Raw genomic sequence first — 24,713 nt, 5'->3', positions numbered from 1 at the left:
AAGGTTGTATGCAGTGTCTCCTCTCCCTGTACCATTCTTGGTCATAGGTTAGTGGGTTATTTTAGCATCTGATGTATCTAGGCTAATCCACTGGAAATCAATCAGATCAGCTGGGAATGGGCATCCAGTGATGACAGATTGAATTAATGGTCTTTATCGCTGATTCACTGACAAGGGTCTAATCCTGGGATGTCTGCCATGATATGCAGCACAGAGCATACACGGGAAAGCACAGACAAGGTAAGTGCAAACACCATTTTAACTTCTCAAAGACCTGTACATATGAGTGGGCTGATGATAAATAACTTAGCCTGTATTTTTAGTAGAAAGTCAGGTCCAAGCAACTAATGTTTGGATCTTCCCTCACACCTCACTGATAGCATTACTGAATGATATGTACCTATTTCCTCATCAAGATACACACATTTTAATTATAGAAATGTTCCAGCTTCATTCTTGCCGCCAAATATATCAAGGCTTTTAATGTTACCACACCTATCTATATACTAATAATGTCATACCTAAGGGCTGTCATAGTCTGAGTTTTGTTTTATTTTATGTTGTGTTAATTTAAATATCACTTAAACTAGATTTACAAAGTCACCAGTCATCTTTTAAAGACTTCAGCATGTCTACACAGCTTTATCTGTGATTTATCATCACAGCTATGATTTATCTAAAAATAGGCCTATATACATAAATATAAGAAGTATCAGTGAGACTGCTGATATAGGAAAGGTCAGCAGCATCAGGCCTTAATATTTTACATGTAATCCTATGAATATTAGGTCCCATATGCCCTGCTAATTCCAGCTTTGTCTCTAATACGTGGCTTATTTCTTAGGATTAGGTTAAGAACAGCAATTGGCTGTTCAACCACTAGTGCACCAAAGCATCCATCTTGCAACTACAATTAGCTTCTTCTGCTGGGATTGTGGAAAAAAATTCTCCAGCTCAATATCTAAGCAATTGAATCTCTCTGTGATGAAATCTGTGGCTCCTGATGGCCCACGTGTATGTGCAGAAGAATTCCCTGATCTGCTGGCAATAACTACTTTGCAGCCATGGAGAAATCTGGGATGGCAACTGGTGTCTGAAAGTAATATCCAAGTCATCTATTACACTTGCCAAAATATTTCTGCCTCTGCCTCTGTGTGGCTGTTGGGCTGGGGTTTACGGTGAGCTGCAAGCCCCTCTTCGCCTTTCACCTGTCACAGCCAGGACAGGACATAGCATCGTGCCACAATGGGTGTGCAGGCTGCCCCCCCTGGGTGGGAGCAGATGGTGTTTTGAGCTGGATGAGCAGGGAAGTGAGCACATGAGGCTGGGAATGCTGCCGGAGAGTAGCTTGGGCATGGGGGACAGCAGCTGGGCTGTGGAGTCAAGGGCAGCTGTGCCCCCACTGCAGAGCCCATGCTGCCTTCTGCAGGAGGCTGTTGCTACACCCAGATTTCAGGGACTTGCTTCAGTGCCTGGGGCCAGACCCTTGCAGTGATCTCTCCAGGCTCCACATCACATCCTCACCCACACAGCAATTCAGCTCCCAGTTCCTTTTCTGAACACCTTGTAAAAGCCCATCCTAAAAATAAGCTTCCTGGCTCATGGATACAGTGAGAAACAGTGAGAAAACAGCAGTTAAACAAACACAGGCAAGGCATGAGAGCTCACAAAGTATTAGTTCAGTGTCACATCATCCAGTGGGTTCATTTTGTCCTCTGTCATTTGCATCACATGACCAGGCAGTTATTTAAATGTGGGAGTTTTTCCTTCACTTTTGTGGCTTCCAGGGTAATATTCCCTTCTGTTGGTTGGCTGGACTCACTATTTCTTTTCCAAGGTCAGGATGAGTGTGAACCTCTAGCAGTCTTGTGACCAACTTTATGCCTCTGCCACCAGCGGACACATCTTTCTCTCAAACATCCACCAACCTTGTGAATAAAGATGCAAAAAATGCTAGAACCAAAATTAAGGCATCCATGAAGACACTGCTTCAAATAAATCCTCCTCACCTGCCAGAAGTCTTCCAGAAGCTTTGGTTGCTCCAGTTTCATAAGTTCATGAATGGTTGGAAAGTTCAGTGCTGAAGATGTTTGTGCCTGCATATATGGAACGGGTGAGCTGATGAATGGGTGCCAGAAAGACAGAAATAGCAACACATTGTTAATCTGAGGTGGCTGGCATCTCCCTTTGCTTCTGACAAATACTGCAAGTGGCTGAGAAGCAAGGAAAAGGGATACCTGGCCTGTGTCCCCAACATTACCCACAGCTTTTAAAAGACAATTTCTCATCCCTTTCCCTGTGGCCATCCCCTCTGGAGGTCAGGTAGCATCATCATTCACTAGATGAATGGTCTCATGAAGGATGGGGACCACAGAGATGTCCATCCTTTTCCAGGTCTGGCATCTTGAGGTGGCCATGCAGTGCTGCAGCCCACTGCATACCACAGCTTTGCTAATGCTTGGGACAAAAAAGCAGCATCACCCCTACCCCTTCACCTTTCCTAAAACTTAAAGTCCTCAGACCCCTGCCCACCCTCAAATTAGACTTAATCTGGCAAGAAGGTTACAAATTTACTATTGCATTGGACTGCAGCACACTGCTGAATCCCCACACAACCAGTGCGCTCACAGAAGACTGATTTCTTTAGGGAACCAGGCTAAAAACATATTTAACGGGGTGGAGCTGCCAAGATAGGCTGTGTCTGTGGGGTCTGGCTGGGCTGGATGCTGGCTGGAAGTCCTGAGGCACCGTTATCAGAGAGCTGACCCCACAAACACTCATGTGTGCACACACACGCCCTACACAGAGCACACAGCCCAGCGTGGGGAGGGAGCCACACTAGACAGTGTGACGTGGTTGTCACAGGGCTGTCAGGGTGCATGGGCAGAGCTGCAGGTTCACCTCCACTGGCTTGCGACTGGAGATGTTGCAGAGCTTCACAAACAGCAGGTTTTGATGCACAGATGGAACAAAAGAAAAATAAAGAAATTTTGTATTCATCTTAACTTGAGCCAAAAAAGTAAAGTGTTGGGTTTTTTAAAATTATTCTTATGGAGGGAAAAATGCATTTCACTTATACAAAATGCAGCGATATATTTCTTTAGGTACCCAAAAGGCAAATCTCTTGAGCGTGTAAAATGGATCCAGTCCCTCCAGCCCAATCAGAAGACTCCATGCTTTTCCATACCTCTTGCATAAAGAGGCTGCCCCCCTGAAAGAGAAACTGCTTCCCAGATGCAGAAAAGCCTCAGGACACAAGCAACTACATAGCCTCCACACTGTGCCTTTGTCCACCTCTGGCAGCTGTTTGGCCTCTGCCCCAAGGCTGTGGGCAGCAGCACAGGACAGCAGGCAGTCTTAGGTTCATCAGCCCTGCCCTGGATGGGGCTCTCATCCAGGTGAGATGCCCACAGTGTTCCAGCCCACAGAAAGCACAGGCTCATCCACTGCCTGCACAGATCTGGCCAAACCCCCAGGTAGGGTCCCCAGGTTGTTGTTTGGCTTGTTCAGCATGTGTGGGTGCTGCATTGTGAAAGCACAAGCTGTTCCTCACTTCTTCCTCTGCTCTTTTCTCCCTGATTTAAAGTGGTTTGCTTCTCAGAGCAGCCAACTGGTTGGGGAAAGGCTCCTGTCTGTCACCACTGGCACGTGGCATCTCCCCAGTGCAAATGAGATGCAGGTATAAATAGCACCAGCCTCCACAGCTGGTGAGCAGCTGCCATGCAGGGGCTTAGCCCAGGACTAATCCACTCCAATGCTGTCAAAATCCAGCCTGTTAGCCCACAGTCCTTCTCTGCAGAGAGGAATCATCTGTCATTTTCCCAGCTTTCTGACCCTGCTCCCATGCAGGTCTGCTTCAAGTGTCTCCCTGTGTGTGGGAATGCCTTGGCAAGTGTGGGAACAAGAAGCCACCAGCAGGCTGCTTACTGAGCATCCATGGAAAACCTCTTCAGTCTCAGCTGAATGGGATGGGACTCAGCTGATGATTATTGTGCTGGTCGAAGTGCCTGGGTACTTATGCTCTATGACCCCATCACATAAGAGCACACACAGACTATTTGGGCTGATGGGCTAGATCTTTTTGTACTTATGAAAATTTCTTGCATTACTGTTGGAAAAATAGGATTATGGACTTGCTAGAGTTTAATACCAGAAGGTAGAGGTTTAACATTATTTTGCTTCCTAGACTAATATCTTAATCTATGACCTTGATACATAATGTTGCTGTTACCTGAGATTCGTAAAATCCCAAGGACCATCTCAGTGCAAGAATAAATATGTATGTTGCATCAGCAGCAAGTGCAGATATTTTGATAGGACATACAGGCTAAGGACTTTGCTGTGGATTCCTCTGACTAAAACTAGGATATGGCAGACAGTGACTGACAGTGTCTGTCCTGGAGCCCATAGCTCCAGGCCCCCTTCAAAATCCATGGGGAGAAATAGGCACCTCTAGGGTACAATTCATCTGACGTGGATTAGACTTGCCTTCGAATAGCAGGAGCTCCATGGATATCTGCATGCCTGCTCTAACCATTGAGTCCATTTGGATGAGTGGCCCAGGTAGAGGCCCAGTGTAAGTGTGTGATTTTGGTTATATGAGTCCCATACCAGGTGAAAATGTTATCCCATACCAGGTGTCCTTATAGCACAAAACTGGGAGAAGAATGGAAGGTAGAAGGCAGGGTGAGATTCGTTAACAATCCTCTAAGTTCTCTTGCTGTTGGTTTCATTCTCTCAGCTTGGGTCAAGCGCAAGATCCCTGCAGTGCCCTAGAAAGGAGGTACTGTCCAATGGAAGGGAAAAAGAATGGGACGTGCCAAAAAAGCCCCCACCCCTTTTGTTGTCAACCCAAAATCCACTCAGCCTAGGTAGTTCTAGTGAGATTCTAAGCACAGGCAGGAAAGATGGGTCATGAACTCAGTGGGGTGTTTGCAGACAAACTCATGCCAAACTCATGCCTTACTTCAGTGGCTGCTGGCTTCCCACAGCTGGCTCCAGCACAATCAGTGGCCTTGGCTTTCTATGTCTCTGGTACATCTCAAGCAGTGATTATTTTCCCCCTTAGACACAGAAGCCTTTTTCTTTAAACAGTTTTTTAAAAATAAATCCTTCTCTCGGCATAACAGCTCCAGCGCAACAGCTGTGAGAAGGTCTTGACCCCCGATCTCACTGTCTGAGGACAGATTCCCCCCTGCAGAATACCTGTAATTCAAGCGTTTGATTTTTCCCAGCAGGGAACAGTTTCTGCAAATGAAGTCTATTTGTGTAATGAAACATCAAGTAGTTCACACAGGGATACAGAACAGTCATATAGGGAAAGAGCTCTCAAATGAAATGCCATGCCAGGAAAGATTTAATTGTAGTTACCATACTATAATAAAAGAAAAGAGAGGAAAAAACCCCAACAAGATTACAGGAACAGGCTGTTTTCATTTCCCAGCAATCGCACAGCAGCGAGGCCACCTCAGCACTCAATAAGCTCCTGTTGGCACTAATTGGCACCCTTGATGGTGGGTCTGTGTGGATGAGCTGAGGTTTGAATGGCTGGCAGGGGCAGAGTCCCTCCCACACCTCTGCAGGCTGGTGGGCTGCACAGGGGCAAGGTGCAGGCAGCTGCTCCTGCCTGTGCTCAGCAGCAGCCCCGGCCCTGGCAGCTCTCATGACTTCTGCAAAAGAATGTCCTCAGATATGAAGAAAGCAAGTGCTTGCACAGCCATGCTGATATCAGATGGGGGACTCCTGCCAGGATTTTAAGTGTAATTAGCAACTTTGAGGTGTGCAGGGACACCTACTCCTTGGGTATAGCAAGCGTGTAGATACCTGTGTAGCTCAGAGCATATGCTTCAGTGCTTTCTTCCATGAGAACCTCAAGAAGCCCAGAGTTCCTCCCAGTCTTATTTACTGATAGCAACCAAGATGATCACAGGCTTTTCCCAGTTAATATTTGCAGTGTTGTTTTCCACACTTATTTCCTGTGAACCTCCCTTTCTCTCTTTACAAGTTGCTACAGCATTTGCTATCCTTGTCCCTGACAGAACCCAGAGTTTTTCATGTGGAGGGAAAGTTTATTACTGATTCTCAAGTGAATCTTAGGCTAGGGTAACCCAGGTTCTTTTGGCCAGAGACCAAACCAGTCCCTTCTCTATGCTGTTTATGTACCAAATGGCAGCCTGTCCCAGGGAGAGAGAGTAGTAAGATAGCTCATCCATAAAGGAGTCAATGCTAATTCTGTCTGTAAAATTTGAGTCCAGGTTGCCTTTGAAGAGCAACTTGGGATTTTGGAAGAAACTTTACTATGAACACAGAAGCACTCTGACAAAAATGTCAAACTGTTGCCAAATATTTTGCAGCCAAATCTAGGTCTGGTTTTTTCGTTTGCTTGTTGGTTTGTTTTAGGTTTTCTTTTTTACAAGAAAAAAGAAGAAAGAAATGTTCCCATGGCTAAAAATTATCTCTGCAGTAGCTCTGTGTAATTGCTGGAAATGCACATTCATATATGAAGGATATCTTGCTATGCACAATAAGTAACTTTGTGAATGCATCAGCAATAAAAATGCCTGAGTTATAACATAAAATTCTTGCAATAAGGCAGAGAAGAGGAAAATCTGATTGCACACGTAAGCAATTTATTTTGTATGAAAATAAGCATTTCCATTCCTAATGACTATGTAAGCAGAAGTGCTTATGACAGCTACTTTATTTCTGCAATAAGTGACTTCATGGGACTGGACAGTTGGAAGAATAAGGAAACTGCATGCATTGATATTTGTCTGCATGCCTGGTATTTCAGGTGGTCAAGAGGGAAGAGCCCTTGTGAAGATGTCCCCAGTATCAAAGCAGAATCATAGAATCACAGAATATGCTGAGTTGAAAGGAACTCATCAGGATGGAGTCCAATTCCTGGACCTGCATGGGCCACCTCAAGAATGGCACCGTGTGCCTGAGAGCATTGTCCAAATGCTTCTTGAGCTCTGTCAGGCTGGTGCTGTGATCACTGCCCTGGGGAGCCTGGTCCAGTGCCCAGCCACCCTCTGGGTGACAAACCTTTAATGACACCAAATCTGAACCTCCCCTTACACAGCTTCATGATGTTTCCTCAAGTCCTAGCACTGATCATGAGAGTGAAGAGACCTGTACCTGGGGTATGTTGAAGACCACAATGAGGTCCCTCCTCAGTCTCCTCCAGGCTGAACAAATCAAGTTTCAGCCACTCCTCATAAGGCTTCCCCTCCAGACCCTTCACCCTTGTAATTCTATGATCTGTGCTTCCCTTCAGGGAGGTCTGTGCTTACTCCTGGCATCAGATGGGATGGGAGGGAACAGGGTTGGGTATCCCTTCTCAAGCCTGTCTGGTGGGGTCCAGCACTGAGGCTTGCTACCAGGTCTCTCCCCTGCTCCGCTACCCCATCCATCTCCTCTGCTCCCATCCCTGCTCTGCAGTGGGGTTTCTTCCATGTCCCCTCCTGAGCCTCAGAAACAGCTGGCAGTCCCCTTTCAGGTATCTGTGTCCCGCATTGGATGCTGGCTCACAGAAGATGGAGCCTCAGTAATGCCATAGCCAAGGCCAAAAAATAAGCACCTCTGGAAGGGGTTAAGATCTTTGCACCTCTGATTTTGAATCCTCCTGCTTTAATTCAGCTGTGGTATGTGAAAAAAATATTAATGATCAATAATTGCTTTGTAGGTAAAATAACCATCCTGCAAATCACATTTTTTATTTTTAATTTGATAATAAACACATACCATAAATAAAGGTAATAATGCATTACATGTCCACAGCGGTACGGGATACCAAGCTTATTAAAACAGTATCAATCAGGCACTGAAAATGGTTTATATTTAGCACATCTCATTTTAGATTAAACAGACTCCACTCCCAATTATGCAGTAATTACCTAGAGGCATGAAGGCATGTACACAAAGCTACAGCAAGGTGACTGTGAGCACTGGCTTACTTTGCTGTTGGTAAACTTCGTTTTGTCAGGATTAATTGGAGAGAAGGCTGGTGATGAACACATGACAAGCACAACCCTCAATAATGCTTTAATAAAGTGATGGAAGCCAATGTTTTCCATCAAACCTCTTCAGCACAGGAAATGTGATTAATTAAGCACATTCATCTAATTACTGTATGAATTCTCAGGAGGTAAATGTATACTCCAAGGCAGATACACTGAGTTGGATTCCAGAGGCTATATTCAATCTATTTTTATGTGGTGTTTTTATGTAAACATTAAATAAGGTTTTTTTTAAAGAGGGATCTTGATGGTGATTGGTTTCCAGCACTGGATCAAAGCCGATCCTACTCACCAGTGTTCTTCAGAGCTAATAGCTGCTCTTCCTTCAGAGTAACTCTCTGGCTTTTCTATTATCTCCAGTGAGACTGAGTTGTAGGAAAAATGCAACCACCAAAATGTTTGTTGGATATTGTCCATGTCTTACAAGCCTTCTGCTTTCCTTTGCATGAATAGTGTTTGGGTGTTCAGGGCTGGAACTGCTTTTCTAATTAGCAGCAGCAAACGAAGGATACCAGGCTCCAAATTGTGCCATAATGGTACTGCCTGGGCACAAGCCCTTTCAAAGGTAGAGCCATAATGTCATTAATCCAGGCACAGCAACCCTACTTGAATAGCAGCTGTGCTACTACATTAGATGCTGAGCTCCCAGCCCTTTCCCAGCCTGGTAAGGGAAGCCCACAGGCAGGGAGGTGTGATGGCAGCGAGCACAGGTGGCACTCCCCTCTGCCCACCACTGCCAGCCCCGTGCTGCCCTGGGGCTGCCTTCCAGCCCAAAGCAAAATTTGCTTCTGCAATGGAAATCCCCCTTTTGCTTAGGACAGGAGAAGCAGCAGCTGCAGGAACAGTTCAGCCAAGTGACCCAAGGGGCAGTAAGCCCTGCTGAATCTTCCCCTTGCCCTAGCACAGCCCTGGGCTGCTGAGGGGCTAAATTCCCTGGTGGTCCCAGCCACAAGCTCACAGGGTGGGAGGTGGAAGGGGCTGGCATGCAGGGCACCAACAGACCTGCAATCACAGCAGTGCCTTGCTGTGCTTTGTGCAGAAACACTGAATATTTGAGGTCCTGAAGCTGGGGAGAGGGATACCAAAACTAGCAGTGAGGGAAAAGCCATGGCAAATTCCCACCACTTCTGTTAACGCTGCTTCCGCTCCATCCCCCTCTCCCTTCCCCAAGGGAAAACCCATGCCTGGTGCCTCTATCCTTAAAAAGATCATTGCTGAGCTATAAATATCCAGCCATCAATTAACTTCATGAATGCCCACTGTACAGAGAGTTGTCCTTCCAAGCTGCTAAGGTGACTAAAATCAGGGATGCTCACCATCACAGGTCCTGCAATATTTGCCTCATTAAACCTTGGACTTTACTGATGTATTTATTTTAGAGGTTTACAGCAATCTAGTCCATAGTGCATTTAAAGTTAACAGAAAGACTCTGCCTGACTTCTGTGGGCTTGGATTGCTTCCAAGGGAAATATTTTCCTACTTAAGTAACTCTGAAACAAGGCGATCACACCAACCAAAAAAAAAAACCCAACCCTGGAATGTTTCATTTCAAAATATGTTGTTGACAACAGAAAGCAAAGAGATCCTTAGCACTGGGGATGTATTTTTAATGCTGCTTCAATCAAATGCTGATTCAGAATAATGAAAGACTTGCAAAAGAAACCTGTTTGCATTTATGGACTTCCCAGCTCTGGCTGGGAGGGGATGGGGGGGAAGTTCTGTGAAATTCTGGTCCAAAGGAAACAACTAAGGAAAGCAAAAGCTTTCTCAGGCAGCCTGGCAGCTTGCTGGCTTCCCTGAGAGGGGCAGGGAGAGCAGAGGCTGGGGAAAGCCCTACAGCGTAGGGATGCAGTCCTGTAGCACTGTATGTGCCACGTTGGTATGACCTAACTCATTGTAATACCACCTCCTGACAAAGGTCTGGAGACTTTCCAGAGCATTTCACTAAGGACACCATGCCTGGATGAACAGAAACAAGAAGGAATCCCCACAAGAGAAGGCAGGGCTCTGTTTGGCTTTTATTTGCTGACAGCAGCCCTGGGAGGATCCCACACACCCTAAATTGTTCATCACACATTGCTGATGCACTACAGCTGCACACAGCAGCAGCAGGTGAATATATCCGTGGGTAGGTGGATATCTGAGAGGGCCCCTGCAATCATTCCTGCAGTGTAATCACTTCTCTTCCCTATACTTAATGCGTAATTGGTGCCACTTCAGCAGGGTGAGACAGACACATGGCATTGGAGCAGCCAGGTGACTCACCTGGGGCACCTGCTGGCTCCTGCCAGTGACAACCAGGCAGTTTGGAGGAGGAAACACTTGCAGAACTCACTGGGAGAGCAGGGTTAGCACCTGCCAAAGTGCTCAATGGTGCATCAAGATTCAAGCAACATCAAGTGAAACCAAAATCTGCAGAAGTATCAAGATGTGTAACTACTAGGGATAGAGAGGTGATATATGGGCATTGGAGAGCCTGCAGTCATCTCTTGATTCTCAGGAAAAGGAGAGGTCTGGTGTAAATTTGTCTGCCCTATCTCATAAATTAAACCTGTTCCTAGGTACTGCTCCAGAGTGGTTAACTTGGTGTCTTCCATCACTCTGTGTGTGTGTGTGTCTCTGTGTATGTGTATCTCTGTGTGTGTTTTGGCTGTGAGTTGGGACACCAGATTTCTGCGTGTCCTGCTGGCGTATACAAATCCTCTGACATTTTCATGCTAAAATTAAGCTGGAATTGGTGCTTCCCTTTCTGGTGATTTTTGTCTTCTACTCTCTGTCCAGAGATTCATGTGTGGCCAGGGCCAGTAAAATGCTTTGGGGAGACCTGTGCACTGTGTTGTCTCAGATGTGTATCTAATTGTATGGGATACCAAGGAGGGAGGCAGCAATCAAACCCTCACTGGGGCATTGTGAAGGGACAAGGAAAGCTGTTAGGATGTGGGCTGCAAAGCCAGAATTTTTCCTTGGGTTTGGAAGAGAAATCCCAGAGTTCGCCTTACTGGCCTATGCTAATATGTGAAGGGATCTTCTCTCCCACTGTGCACTTAAGGCGTAGATAGCAAGGTAACAGATCTGCCATTTGGAAAGCTAGCCATGGAAATGTCACTTTGTGACATATCTTAGCAGGCACTGTGTGCCTAGGACATGTCCCATGCTCTTCTCCTCCTTTGAAACATCTTTGCTTACAAGAAGTGCCATCGAACTAATTCCCCATCATGAAAAACAAGGGGAATATAGCATCACAGTCCAAGAGCTGGGTCTGTGTCCTGTTGAGCACATAGTGGGGGGGGAAATAATAGAACAAGAGCTGGAGAATTGAAAACATAAGAAATAGGGGTTGCCCTTCCCAGTCCTGCCAGTGTCACCACAGTGGCATGAAGGGACTGCCTGAGGAGGTGCAACTGTGGTTGCAGCCCCAGTATTTCTAAGATAGGAGGTGACCTGCAACCTCAGCCAACAGAGACCAATAGGTGTCCTGCAGCTGAGACCCAGAAAAAAGTCTCTGTGAATAAAAGTATGATATAAGAAACATGAAGATCTGTATGAAAAGTCAAAATACAATAGAAGACATTGACTCAGGTCCCTGCTCATCTCTAAAGTGATGCAGTGCTGGGAGGGGTGCAGGGCTGGGGCTGGCAGGACATGGGCCAGATGTGGTAGCAGCAGAGTCCTGCCCTGGACTCCAGCTGAGCTCAGGTATCAGCAGGAAAAGGTTTGGAGGGGAGGGACTTTGCATTCAGAACAAATATTCACATCTCTCCAGTTTGCCTCAGCTTCACTTTCCTCCCACAACTGATGGAATGGGTCAGTCCTTAACAGAAAACAGCCTACACACAGTTGTGAATGCATCCTCTCTTGTTTGTCTGTGTCCAGCTGTCACAGTTTCTTAAATATGGGCATGTGGGCAAAATGCCATTTTGATGAAAGAGTGCAATATCCAAGAGAGCTGTGTACAGAAATTGAGCATGAGCTTTTGGAATAACTGGAATATCTGGACATGGAAGGATTACTAGATGCTGCTCATGCCATTTCTAAGGTGACTAAAGCAGCATGTTATTTCCACTGCATTGCTAAAGCATATTACTTATCAAATACATTCTACAATTTATTTACAGTGAGAAATGGCTTGAAATGTCTGAATGAAAAATAAATAGATTTTCTTTAAAAAGAAGTCAGAGGTGTCTCACAATGTATGCACCAGATTTATCCTAGAATTAACTGTGGATGACCCAGGGCATCCACATGATGACCCAGGGATGACCCATACTTGTTTTTTAATCCCCTTTTACACGATAGTGAGCACAACAGGGCCCAGGCTTTGACAGAAGTTCCGAGGTACTGCAGGAGTATAAGAAACATGGGGACCATAATTTGGCTAGGATTTTGAAAAAAACCACCAGGGACCCAGTGCCCAAATCCAATGGCAATTTTGAGATTACTTATCTGTATCTTTAATTCTTAAAGAATGAAGGTTACAGTGTTCATGGCTGCTACATTGCAAAGCCCATCTTGCTCAAGAAGCCACTCAGAGTACAGAAAGTGAATAATCATGTATTTCCCTGTTACAGCCAGACTGTCCTTTTGTGGTTTGGGTGAATCACAGATTTCTCTAAATATTTGATATTGCTGTCCTCAGGTTTTTATCTGGGAGACCACAAACTCAAAACCCTTCTTGTCTCTGTAATGCAGGTAGTAGACCAAGAATAGTACAGGATGCCAGGATCTGTGTGGCATGCAACTCCAAAACAATAAAAAACAGGTGCTAGATTAGAGACACTCAAGGTAGAGCAAGCATTTAATGAACATTTGGTAAATACTTGAGCTCAGGGTATGTACATAAGGAGAACTACTTTAACATCCTGGGGATACTTCTGACCAAAAAAGAGACAATGATTTTTCAGGCTTCCTGCCCAGAAGAGCAGTCATTCATTTTCAGTCCAGCAGTTCAAAGCCGAAGGTGTGCTAAGCTGACTTCTCGACATTTGAGAACAGAGGCTGTGTTTGACCCAGCAAGAGAAACAAGATTAGCCTTTCCAGATTAGAAGGAAAGTATTAGTAAAGCACCAGAGGGTTTGACATGAGGTCTATTTAATAGTGGCAGGCTGGATGATAATGATGAAAGCAAAAATTGCCAAGTCTGTAAGGCAGGACGGATGAAGTATTAATTCAGTTATTGCTTAAATGCCTCAGCTGATAGTGATACACTGTTCAGGATAGACTGCTATAGAACAAGGTTTCTTGGAGCAAAGTCACAATATACAGCAAGAGCAGCTAAAATAATAAAAAGAAGGATTTTTAATCGCCGTACAAATATTTCCAAAGCTTTCAGCTAAGTACATCTGCAAGAGGAATAAGAAGCATGGAACTGGGTGACCTGGCCCCAAGGGAAAAGGGGGGCTCTATTGCTAATATCAGGTGTGCCTTGCCAGGGATATAATATATAAACAAAGACCACGTTAACATTTTCAGACCTGCTAGTAATCAGAAGACAGATTTGCCTCACAGTTTAGGCGTTTTCTACAGATTCAATATTTTCTTTTTACCTACTGCCAAATCTTAAGCTAAGGGCAGATTTCCTATGAGACCACAGATTTATGTATATGTATTAATTAGTCACTTGCTCTGGGGTTGCACTGATCTCTTCCTTTATTTTTTTCCTTGAGTTATTTCATTAACAAGATGACCCAGCAGCAGATAGCATCCATGGTGTCATTTTAGTATACAGGCATTGCTGAAGAATGGTGTCTCAGTACTTTTCCTCTAGTAATTTTAATTTTTTTGTTCAGCAGAGGGTGGCACAAGCCGTGTGCCAGAGACTTAATCCAGCAAATGCTAATCCATCAGATCAGGGCCAGAGGGCTGTGTTCAGCTTTGACACTCTGGGTTCCCAGCACCACAGGATGTGTGTTCCCAACCCTGTTCTCTAGCATGGGCTTCCCCATGGAACTGCACCTCTGAGGTGCAGCTCAGCTGTGCTGCCTTCATTGTCTTGTAGATGCACTACTTTAACATGAAATAAAATGATATTTACGTGACAATTCCAACTGTTCACGTTGAATCGGCAAACAGGAAAAAATTTCAAATATGTAAATATTTTTTTACTGTGGTCATGAATAACAATGTACAAACATACTGCAAAATAAGCTGTCCAGCTGTCCTCCTCCCAGAAGATGAACCAAATCAACATAATGGTGTGCATTTGGGCTGTCTCTTCTTCTTAGCTCAAAAATCTTGTGAAAAAAGCACTGCTGGGTTTGAAGTAAACTGTGAATTAACTGAGTTCAAACACTAATAAATTCCACACTGTCTTGGTGTACCCATGGACAAGCAGTGACTGGTTTCCAACAGAAACCAGACCTTGTGGTGTGTGCCTCTAGTGGGCTCACAGGCTGCTAAGAGGGATGCTAAACACTGTCCCTGCTCTGCACATTTTGTGTGGTCAGTAGCAGTGGGCAGGGGTTTTGCTATTTGGGATTCATTCATGAAAGGCAAAAAAAAAAAAGAGAATAAAATCTCCTCTGAGTGTTGCCATGAGAAATTGCTGCCCATCAGAAGTGAAAATAAGTCACAGCGTGTGTGTACCTGCCACTCACCTGAGCCCAGGCAGGCTGCCCTCAGCGTGCACCATTTCTCTCAAAACCAAGCTGTATTTGTACAACTGCCTCATGCAGGCTTCTCCTGACTTAAAATCCAGGCTGCAAGAGGCACTCAGTTGCTGAGACAGGCAGACCACAAGCTTGGGGACCGAGGGCACCGGTACCAGGCAGGGCAGGAGCCGAGCAGTCGGGTCAGCACCGGGGCTGCCCACCCCCAGGGCGGGCAAGAGTACACATTCTGTGTCCTCCCCTCTGCAGGGGAGAGCAGCCATGTCTGAGAACATGCTGGTTTTCCTTTTTTCTCTGACTAGCAGAGCGCTGGCAGGTGACACCACTGACACCCCCCTGGTGTAGTCCAGGCACATGGGAGCCGTTCTGGTTCCCGTCAGTCTGGGCTTGGGCTTTGCCATGTCCTTAATTCACCATGAATGAAACACAGACTTAGCTGGTTTTGGCAAAAAGACTCCAATGTCAAAGGCTCCTTTCTCAGAACACTTTCCAGCAGTCAGTAGAGAACATTGTCATTTACTGTCATGGCTTAGTGATGTCTCAGCAAAAGCTCTGCCCTGGCAGCAGGGCTGTCTGTACCAGCCCTCTCCTTCCTTGGGGCAGCTGCCAGGCTCCCTTGGCAGTGCTCCAGTTTCACTCCACTTGTTGCTGAGAGCTGCTTCAGGTGTTCAGAATGAGGCTCACTTCTCAAGCTTTATACTTCCTGGGCCAGTGTAACTGACCACTAAAATAAAACCTGACAGGGCATTTATTTTTCTGAGTAAGTGATTTCAGCAGAATTTCACCTATTGCCTCACAAACACAGTTATTTAACATAGCCTGGAACCTTAATCCTTCTGTTTGTTTTTTACTGCCAATAGAGGCAGTAAAAAAAACAACTCTTTTTCCCTTTTAAATTTTTTTCTTTTTAATTTTTATTATATTTTTCTCCTTTAAAGGTAAATTCACTGTCAAAATCCAGATAATCAATTTACCTGCTGTTATGGCAATAGCTGAGCTGCATTCAGTTTCTCTCTTTTCCCCAAACCTGGCTTTTGCCTTACTGGAGAACAGCCCAGGTGTCTCCCAGCCCCTGATAAGAAAACAAGCTCTAAATCAACAGGTAGCAGTTAAGATATTTGGCTTGCTGACTTTGATGTTGTTTTTAACAACACTGAGAGCCTTGACTTTCTGTGCTCCCCCAGCCAGGCCGTGAACCCTCTGGGAGCCCAGGAAGCCACGAGCAGGAAGAGGCCAGTACAAACACAGCACCTGCCTGCAAGTTTTGGTGGTGTCAGCTCTGGCAGCCATGGCTGTATTGCTCCAAGGAATAGGAAAAACACAAGCAAAACCTTTCTGACAATGTTGTCATGTCTTGCTCACAACCACAATGCCTGAAAACATAAATTCAGAATAGCAAAGGAAAATAAGGTATTGAGTTAAGCTCACTGTGGATACATATCAGGCTGGAACATTTCAATCTGACATTTTCAAATACTTTGAAATAAAAGGAAATCAAAACTATAGTTGAAAAAACGAAATTATTTTGGGTTATATTCTCCAATCAACAACAAAAAGTCCAAAATTTAAGGGTGAACAGAGACCCAAAAATTACGTTTTATTATTTTTTAAATTTTTTAAATTTGAAACTTCTGTGGAACAGCTCTAAAGTCAACAATCAGTAACCCCCTTCACAAAAAAACCTAGGAATACATTTCTTTTTTATTGATTTTGATTAGTCTATTTTCCCCTTGCATGCAGAGGGTTCTTATTTTCCGTGTTTCAACAGCGCATTTCTATTGTGTGTTTTTATAAGAAATCTTGGAGGTAATTTTAGATGGAGAAACAAAGTAAGAACAGGGATTTTTTTTCTCATTGTAATTACTTAGATTACTGAACTAGTGGAAAAGGACACCCAAGATAAAGGTACAGCATGACAACACATCTGAAGCATAGCAATTTCAATCCATCTCTAAATCACCTCCTCCTCATGGAATTTGCCTTTGTTTTCCGGTGCCTGGAGAAAAAAATGAAATTCAATAGCAATTGAATTTCATTCAATAAGTGGTAAAACATGATAAAATGAACACTGCAAAAATGAACTCAAATAATAACTTGTGTATTAATAAATTTGTGGCCTAATAATTTGTGGTCTAATAATTTGTGGCCCTGGCCAAGGGCTTCATAGCAAAACATCCTTTTCATGAACTACTTTGTCCAGGAAGGGTGATGTCTCTTTTTACCCCCAAGATGTGAGCGCAGGCGCCTGCATTGATCCCAGCTGCAATGGTATGGCTGGGCAATAAAACTGGTAGGTGGAAACAAAACTGATACTTCATCATGTAATGAGCACTGAAATTTGATGAACATTGCTCTGTGTGACCAGGTCACCAGTGGGATGCTGTTATGGAGGAAGGGAACAGCACTGACTGCAAATCCTGGTAAGGAAGAGCATTTCAGCATTCTGACATTTGTGTCATTTTTCATCCTCCCTCCAGCCCATCACTCATCTGAATTGCTGCACATGTGAGTTTCCTCTAGGTGAGGAAGAGAGGTGAGATGGAACACTGCACCTCCAGACTGAAAATCTGGCTGCCTTAGGAACTGTGCACTCAAGAATGCCCCAAACCACCTTTCTCCCCCTTTTTTTATGATACTGAAAAAGCACAAATGGGAAAAACCAGCCCCTCCTCATGCTTAAACACTGGCAGCTCTTCCATCCAAGACCTTCATTCAGTGTTTTTTACTTATGGGAAGCAGACGATGAGGGAGCTCAGCCTCTCTGTGCAGAAAAATAGCCCTGATAAAAATCCAAGTTGCTGACATCTGAGGCCATGCAGTCAGGCTAGGTATTTTTTTTAGAAATTGTCTGCTTTTAAGCCTCCAGCTCGCCCCTTCCCAGTGCTGCACTGCAGCAGTGACAGCTGTTGCTCGTCCCTTCCTCGCTGGTGACCACAGGCAAGGAAAGCTCTTTGGGCAATCAGAGGTTATTTTTCAATGCCTTACAAAATTTGCCATCTCCCCAGAACACCAGGCACTATCTCCCAGTTTTTCTCATCCTCTTAGATCACAACTATTTGAATTACCTGCTCCACATTGTCTTTGATTCATGTCAGTGGGGACAGGGAATGGGTTCCTGCCCAACAGAGGTTTGGTGGATTATGAAAACGCTGGCAGTCCAAGTGGCCTCTGAGAGTTGCTGCTTCTGGTATCTCTAATGCCTATGGCAGCTCAGTCCCTGGGCATTTCACTGCCAAGTTAAAAAGCTCATTCATCACTTGAACTTAAAATGGTAAATTTGGAATTATTTAAAATATTTTTGAGGAAGAACACACCTCCATAAATAAAATTTAGTTAAAGAGATTTCATTCAAGCTTTAAAGCTAATTAATTGCTTGCTTTTTAGGCACAAAGCAAGCCTGGGAGAATTCACATGGCAGACAAAAAGAAAAAAGCCATGGAAACTTAAGGTGACAAAATACAGGCTCTCTGGTTTATCAGCCTGTACTCAAGTGGCTGCAGACAGCAAAAAGTTAGCAGCTTGCAAATGTTTCAGGAAGTGGGCAAGTGCTCAGATCAAGCTTTTACTGTGAAATGACCATTTGAAAAACCTGCTGTCATATCTATATCTAGATTATACACGATTTTAAAAATGTAGAAAAATGGAAAAAAAAACCTTCAATGGTATTTCAGCCTGCCTCTATATGGTTGGAAGGTCAATTACCAAATAAATGAGGGATTTATAAAATCCACCCCACTGGTCTAGTCCCTCTGCCTGTGCTGCACATTCACCATGACATTTTGGTCCACAATTGATCAGTTTTGCCTTATTGCTTAAGCACAGTTTGCTTGTCACACACTAACCTGTTATTTTCTAAGTAATTTCCTCTGTGTGCCTCAGTCACACTAAACCAAGCCAAAACCAAATATTTACTGCCACTGTGGAGCACAAATAGCATTTATGGCCACACAGAGGTCTTAGTGAGGTAACTCTTTAAGCCAGAGAACTACATGGGGGTTTCTAGGAGCAAAGTCTTGCACAAAATCTGGCTGTGGTTCCTTTTAAATTTTATGTTGTGAGGCTGTGGGGCAGAGTCCCCGTCGGAGATGCTGTGGTGCCTCCTTCTCTCCAATCTCCATAACACCAGCCTACACACTACACACTCCCAACCTGGTCTGGGCATCTGAGCTTCAGTTTTGGGGTGAACTGTGTTGACAGGCACAGGTCAAACCAATCCCAAAGCCAAGAGGTGGTTCTCCGTGCCCATCCATTGAGATAAAAGCTGCTCTTCTTCTGTACAAGTGCTCATTACCACAACCCCAACTTGGCAGATGTGAACACCAGCATGTTTGTACCCATCTATTTGCTAGCTTTGCTAGTGAAGCTGCCCTCTTTGCATCCCTACAGAGGCCTCACTTTTCCTTTTATTGGGTGTCAGCCACAGATTTTAATCTTTGGAGCCCTGCTATTGTCATCAAATGCTGTGCTCCCTCTGGGCAACTAGATACTTAACACTGGTAAGGATCTTTAGCTATCAATCCTCTCCCAGACTGAAGACACAGAGCTGGAATAAAGGAGACAGCAATGGACTTCACATCAGATATTAGGTGACAGCAATGTGGACAGAAGTAATGGGTGGCCAGATTCAAGTCCCACACTCTTCTTGATCTGAAGCAGGGATCTAAACCCCAATTTCTCTGAGAAGTACTCCAATCAGTGGGTCACTGGATACCTTTCATGAAGGATAAATTGCTCATGGTAGTTGTTCCACTGCACATAAAAGAAATAATCACATTTTAAGCTGTTAGCAAAGTCAAAAGGCTTTACAGCTTGACATTTAATCCCCTCAGAGAGGATAGCACAGTGAAAGTCTTTGTCACCCTAGCTAGAAGTGTGCACTGCTAAACTGTGTGCATTTTTGCATGTGTGTAATCTCCACCCTACTCCTCCCAAACAGACACTGGCTTTGACAGCAACTTTGCAGTTCCACCATGGTTATCATTTCCCCACAACCATATCACCAAGTGTGTGGAAAACATCTCACTTCCATAATAAATAAACAAACAAGGAAACAAATACAAAGTGTTTCCTCCGGTAAGTTTAAAATGAAATACTCTGCTCGTGGCAATGGCCAGCTAGAGTAACCCATTTGAGCATCATTTCATCAGCTGCTGCTGAAATAGCCAGCTTCAGAATGGAAGGACCTTTCTGAAGATTCTAGTATTGCTTACTGGCATTTCATTACTGATTTAGTAATCAGTATGATTTAGTAAATACAGTGAAGAGTAAAGGGTGGAAAGTACAGAAAATTTGAGCTCTTTTGTTTATTTGAATTATTCCTATAGATTATGGTGATGCTCCTAGTTCTTTTCCAGTCTCAGCTATCTGTCAAAAGTGCCGAGGGACATCATTGTGCTTTTCTTAGAGCAGCCTCTCTTAGGTTCAGGGCAAAACCCTGCCTTTGGCTCCTGTTGCCAACAACAGCTTCCTGCTGCCCCAGGTCAGAGCCAGGCTGTGTCTCCAGTGGCACAGACCAGAGGAACAGCTGTGTGGTGCCTTGGGGAACATGCATCACCACCCTGCAGTCACTTTAGGCAGACTGGTTGGTCAATGAAGGGTGACAGGCCACAGAGCCCAAGGCCCCTGCCCAGGGGAGAGGAGAGGGCAGCAGGGGTGAAATGTGCAGAGGCAGAAATTGCTTGTTGCTCACAGGCTGATATTCCCCCAGTGACCACCAGTCCCATCAATACAATTGTCATTTAAGGTCCCCCAGCATCACCCCTCCTCCTTTTCGACCTACCACAGTGAAAGTTCCCTTTGCAAAAACTGACCTGCCATGAGCTGTTATGAAAGCACAGCAGCCCCCGTTAAAAGAGGAGCAGTTTGAGTGTTGCTGTTCTTGGCCAGACAGATCATTGTCCTGCAGACATCCAGGGAGGCAGAGCTGGGCTTGCACCACTCCCCTGGTCTTCCCAGCTGGGCTGGCTCTGCCCTCTGCTCCCCAGTGGTGTGACATTACATATCCACTTGTCATTTTGGTGTCAGCTGCTTTGGCGTCTCTTTCTAGCAATGTTAGCTTCCAGAGGGGAAGGGTGGGCTGGGGGTGGGGGATCCTTCCTGTTTACCTTCAGACATGTCAGTCATTGCACATAAGGTAGAGTTCACCAGCACCAATAATCTTCCCATAGTCCAGTTTCATGGGTTTGTTTGCTTGTTTTTCCCTTTTTCTTTAATTTGAAAAAAAAAAACCCAAAACTAAACTCAAAACACAAAAAAAACCCCAAAAAACCCAACCCACCACCACCAAAAACCCAAAAAAACCCCAAAAAACCCAAAAACCCATACCTTTAAAATTTATTTATCTTGAAGGTGCAAAACACAGATGACTGTACAAGATTCAGCCCAAAGGCAAACTTTTCAGTAAAATGTTCCTGTGTTTGCAGTTCCTGCAGTGACCCAGAGCAGCAAAGAACATGGCACAATGCAGCTGGTATGGCTGCCTGCTGCAAGGCAGCATCCCCATCCACTAGCCAGCAGCATGAGGAGCCCCCACAATTGTTTTAGTAGTTCATCTGCTAGTGTCAAGGGTACTGAAACTCAGTTAGAAATTCAAAAGACAACACAGAAAGTGTTTCCATATAACCACTTCTCTAATATCTCAATGGAAAAGCTGCTTGATAAGACCAAACAATTTTACCACCAGTCCATATCTTCAGTTGGTTCTCCTGCAATGGAAAGCAGTATGTGTGCAAACAAAGCAAGTGTATAAGTCTGATCAAATTCTCTGTCCCTTATGAAAATAGGGATGGGGATGATCTGTGCAAAACTGCAGGCTTGCAGTGAAGGACATTTTTTGGCAGACTGAAGCAGAAAGTTGTGCCACAAGCAACCATCATCTTTTTGGAGACTGAGGAAATATCAAGAAAAAAAGTAGTGAGGTGTTTTCCTCTCGTACACAGATATATCCCAGCTTCACTGCTTCCAGAACCTGGGAACCGCTGGTGAATGTGTCCTTGCCAGCCCAGCTGACATCATGTTACATTAGAGGAAATCTTTCCAGGATCTGTTGAACTGGAAAATATTACTTATGTTCTAATACACACTTGTGTTTACTTATGTCTGAAACTATCTTGTTCAAGGCTACAAAAGAAGCTGTAGAAAAATCTCTGAGATGTATTCTGGTACTGGACCCCATCCTCCTAATCCTTTTTGAAAGCCCCAAATATCTGTCACAAGATAAATTGTAGTGTTTCCATTTGCAGTTTATAAATAACCTATTTTGAATCCCAGGTTCTAACAAGTTCTAACTCGGAAAAGAGAGAATGAGCCCAGCCCCCTTCCCTGCACAACTATCTATGGTTTTGGACGTGGTACTCTCTAGAATGGCCTTTCTCCATGCTAACAGGTAAATAACAACATTTACCTACCTCAAAAATCATGGCAGTCGAGTCAAGACAGGATTTATAAGGTATATTTATTTCAAGATTCTTGGAGAACAGGTATTACACAATTACATGCTGATACAGCATCAGGCAGAACATTCATTATTTCATTTAGGATTACAAGACAAGCTGCTCTGTCTTATAGCAACATCAAGAAGTCAGATGGAATGCTCAAAGCATGAAATCCAGCACATTTCTCTTGTAACAGAAGTCCTTTCATCAAAGGGATAAATTCATAAAAGGATGAATCGCTTTAGCTAGTTCATGTCATAACACAACTGTTATGGGCATTGAGCTTAACTTAGAAGTTCCCCGGATTTGTGGGTTTAAGTTGGAAAATGCTTTTGCATGTGCTTGTGCAGAAACATGTGCACATTGCAGAGAAAAAAAAATAAATCAGTGAGAGCTGCCAATAACTGGCTGACAACCCAGCACAGGGGGTATGTTAGAACTGATTCACAGTCTTGCGCAACAACTTTGTTTTGGGTTAAAAGAGGGCAGAAAAAATAAACCCCATTGAGACCTTGTTATGTGAGTCCATGGACAAGGGCTTGACTTTTGATGCACATGTATTTGGCAGTCAGTGCTGGAGATTTATTTACAGGGTGTCATTTGAGGTTTGCTCTGATATGCCCCACAGGATAACCACTGGGGTTATTTTGCTTGGGGCTTGCTGTTTCCAGCTGCCTTCTGTAACTTTCTTCAGCTGCTCAGGAGATACTTCCTAAAGGCAACCTTTTCCTACCTTGCACTGGGCTCAAACATTTCTGGTTTTCATTCCTCCACTGCTCCTTCTTAAACCTTGCCTGTCTAAGGAAATAAACAGGAGGCCTAAATACGTCCTTATGTATGCACATGCCAAAGAAAATACACATTAATTCACCCAAGGCCATGCTGCCCTGCTCCTTAAGGGCCTGCAGAACCTCCTAAGGGACTGAGAGCTTTCCTTTGCTGAAAATCCCTATATTGCTGCAGCATGGTCATTCCTGAGAAGAGGTAAGGGGTATTAGATGTTACCCTTGGTATGCTTCAGATGATGTAAGGCAGAAAGGTTTAATTTGTGTCAGGTAAGGATCTAACTCTGGAATATGACTTGACAGATGAAGACATTTGAAATCAGTCTCAGGTCTGATTTCAGTTCTTCATTTGAATAGTTCCGTCCTTTGTCTCACTGTGAATTACTTTATGGTTTCCATCTACAGCTTGTTATTAAATCAGTGAGTTCAAAATATGCTTATATTACACGCTTGATGAACGCTTCTCATAAAGTTACACTCACAGTTGTGTAGCCTGTCAGAAATTAGTTGTTTTCACTTAGTGTGAGATTCCAGCTAGAGCCAGTCAGGCACACAACATCCATCAAAAAACTGTCTCTGCTGGCTGAATCAGTACTATCAGCCTTAAGGGACTACCAAAATCATCTGCCATCAGAGAGCTTCTCACAGTCACAAAATCTCTTATTTGTACATAAAAGCTAAGCTCTGTCTGGTGATGACACAGTCTGTTCCTGCCTTAGCTTCAGCATTAAGTACTGCACAGAAATGTCACTGATGCATGGCAGTGACTCTGGCTTTCCCAATGGAGACAATACAGCCACAGCTTCAGCCTCTACAAATCCTCTCAAGGTTAAAAGGACCATGTCTCATAATCTGATGTGGCTGTGTGTGCTCCACAAACTCTTTCCTGTTACTTGCAACTAAAGATCACTGGCCATGGGGTGAGAGAGAAATGAAGGCAGGACTTGAACTACTGAACCCTGAGCTGCTGGCAAGGCATGCCATTTTCCTCTGCTCTCCCTTCTTCCCTGGCAGGGACTGCTGGGAATCTATTTGCTGGCTAGTGTGGCCAAGCACAGGAGCTCTCCAGATGGGAAACATCTCTCTGGGAGATTAGCATGGTACGTCTGTCTCTGAGGGAAGCACCTGAACCCTGGGGCAGACACAAGGAATGGGACCAGCCGCAGCAATGATGGAGATCGGGAGGAGCAAGGAGCAATTCACCTCCAGAGCACGAGAAGGACCAGTGCCAGTGGAAGGAGAACAAAAAGGACATTACAACTACTGCCTGTAGCATGACAGGCAGGCAGTTCCTGGGCTCCTGTGAGCTAGTTTCTGTTCCTGAATTACCTGCTCTCAAGTATTACCATTCCTTTAATGTAGCTTGAGGATATTGAAGAGCACATGGACTAAAAAGTTTCTACAAACCTGCATGTGCAATTTTTTACCAGCTTCTTCTGGGTCTTCAATTATACAAGCAATTATTTCTGACCCTTCTAACAACAATTACTCACATTTCAATAACCCTTTTCACATGAACATGTCACCACTCAGTCCACAATTGAAGGTGAAGACCACTCCCGCTTACCAGCTGATGATCAGCAAAGGAAATGGGCCTGATATGATCTGTTAGAGACAGATCTAACATTTCAGTAGAACCTATCTTTGTAAAGCATCCATATTGTCCCCAGTTGCTGACTGAGAGAGACAGCATTTATTCAATGGAAAAAGGGATTCATTTGTATTGATTGGACTTTCCCTCCCACCATGCACATTGTGTAACATCAGGGTACACTTATTCCACATCAGTAACTCTCAGCCCTGCTGCAGTCTAAGTGCTATCCCATTAAATTATTCAGGATGTCAGTATGGGCAACCAGCTTAAAAAGA

At 44.4% G+C, this 24,713-nt stretch overlaps 1 long non-coding RNA gene across 1 annotated transcript; it reads left to right on the top strand.

Moving 5' to 3' along the window:
- Positions 1–110: 110 nt before the first annotated feature.
- Positions 111–24,507, top strand: LOC119708377. The gene is made up of 3 exons (XR_005259065.1): positions 111–240; positions 21,896–22,010; positions 23,859–24,507. It is a non-coding gene; the product is annotated as an uncharacterized LOC119708377 (long non-coding RNA).
- The last annotated feature ends 206 nt before the right edge of the window (positions 24,508–24,713 follow it).

The sequence above is a fragment of the Motacilla alba genome, chromosome 1A (assembly GCF_015832195.1).
Source record: "Motacilla alba alba isolate MOTALB_02 chromosome 1A, Motacilla_alba_V1.0_pri, whole genome shotgun sequence".
NCBI classification, from domain to species: Eukaryota; Metazoa; Chordata; class Aves; order Passeriformes; family Motacillidae; genus Motacilla; species Motacilla alba.
This window is presented reverse-complemented; position numbering and strand designations above follow the sequence as displayed.